Here is a 2170-nt window from a genome sequence, read left to right on the forward strand (position 1 = left end):
CACACTTTTCCTCTTCTAAGTTGATTCAACATTGTTAACATTTTCTTTTCAAGTTTATTATCTATTTGCCAACAGTCTTTTATGTCTGATGCCCAAGCCTAGGTCCACTGCCATAAAGTTGATTTTGTCTCTAGGATCCTGTAAGAGAGAGTAGAACTGCCCTGTAGAGTTTTGAAGATTATAAATATTCACATATGTGGCCAACTGCCACTTCATTCTCCTTCAGATCAATTGGGGAGTTCAAATTGACAACCTTTTGGCTAGCTTTTTAACCATTGTGCCAAATTAGTGTAATTTCTAGAAATGGTTCCAAACATATTCTTTTTTTGAAACACTGGTGAGACTAGGGATTTTACTCTGATATGTGACAAATATAAACTGTACTTATTGATTTAATTATTGTAAAGAATTTAGTGCTAGAAGAAATTTACTACTGAAGTTCCTGAAGCAAAACTGTCAAGTTGCTAAAATATGGCATAAATGATAAAATGATCCAGATGCTTAAAATAAACATTTTTCTCTTATGCAATTAATAATCCTACAGCAGGGTTGATTGTAAAATATTGAAAGAAAAGAAACAACAAGGGGTACATAAAACACGACAATTGGTTAATGATGCTTGAGTTCTTAGGAGAAATGAAGACAAAGAAAGGAAGGGAAAAGGAAAAAGTAAGGAGATAGAGAAGTAAAATATTTTTAGTCATCTACTTGACTACACTTTTGACTTGTCACTAAAATAATCCATTCTTATCAAAACTATCACTGAAACTCCCATAAATGACTTGGATTTTTGCTTAGCCCATTCATTTTAGCTCCATAAGTAAAACCTATTGATTCTATTAACCTGCCTCATTGGTTACATTTTGCAAATGTGTTGCTTCAAAATCTTCCTTCCCTGGAGAACTTGTGACATATCAAAATTGTCCCAAGAGAATTGGACTACTAGTTTATTTTATAGTGAAATTTAGCCATTCTGACAAGGGCTTAATTATTATATGTTCATCCATAAAGGTTGTCCCTGACAATATGTGTAAATCAAATAAATGAAAGCATTATAACCTATTAGTTTTTCATTCTGGTTGACATCTGTGCCATTCATTAATAAATAATTTAGTACATTTATAAATAATGGTGAAGAGACCATCATTACTGCTGGGATTATTTTCTCCCAAAGGTGACACTAAGCAGCTGTGTTACCTCTAATAAAGTTAATCTAAGGCCATGAGTTTTGAACTTTTTCCTACTATTAAAATAGTCTAAACTTCCCATGTTACACTATAAACATGCACATGATATTACTCTGCAATGTGGTATAGAAGACCATTATAGTCATTGGAACTCACATATTTATATCCCTACTTCCTCAGTAACAAGTTCTCCAGCATCTTTTAAATTGTCTCTCCTATTCAAATCTTAAGGAGCTCTGGTAGTGTAGTGGTTATAAATCGGGCTGCGAACCACAAGGTCAGCAGTTCGAAACTATCAGTGGTTCCACGGGAGAAAGATGAGGTATTCTGCTCCTGTAAAGATTTACAGCCTTGGAAACCCTGTACAGGGTCACTATGAGTCAGAACCAACTTCACAGTACTTAACAACATATATGTATAGTCCTGCTGTGAGGCTCTGGGCTAATGGACTACAAAGTCAGTTTGAACCTCAAGGTCAGCAGTTCAAGCTCACTAGCTGCTCCTTGGAAACCCTATATAATGTTGCTATGGGTCAGGATAGACTTGAGAGCACTTAACAACAACAACAATATACACATACATACATGTATATGCATATACACATACACATGTATATGCATATATACACACATGTATATGCACACACACATACATGTACATGCATATATACAGACATACATGTACATGCATACACATACATGCATGTGCATATATACAGACACATGTATATGCATATACATGCATGTGCGCATATATACATATACATGCATGCATACACACATACATGTATATGCATATGTATATACATATATGTGCATACATATATATGCATATATATACATACATGTATATACATATATACATACATACATGTGTGTGTATATATATTGTTGTTGTTAAGAGCCATCGAGTCAGTTCCGACCCATAGCGACCCTGTACAGGGTTTCCGAGGGTGTAAATCTTTACGGGAGTAGAAAGCCTCA

The sequence above is a fragment of the Chrysochloris asiatica genome, unplaced genomic scaffold (genome assembly GCF_000296735.1).
Source record: "Chrysochloris asiatica unplaced genomic scaffold, ChrAsi1.0 scaffold00069, whole genome shotgun sequence".
NCBI classification, from domain to species: Eukaryota; Metazoa; Chordata; class Mammalia; order Afrosoricida; family Chrysochloridae; genus Chrysochloris; species Chrysochloris asiatica.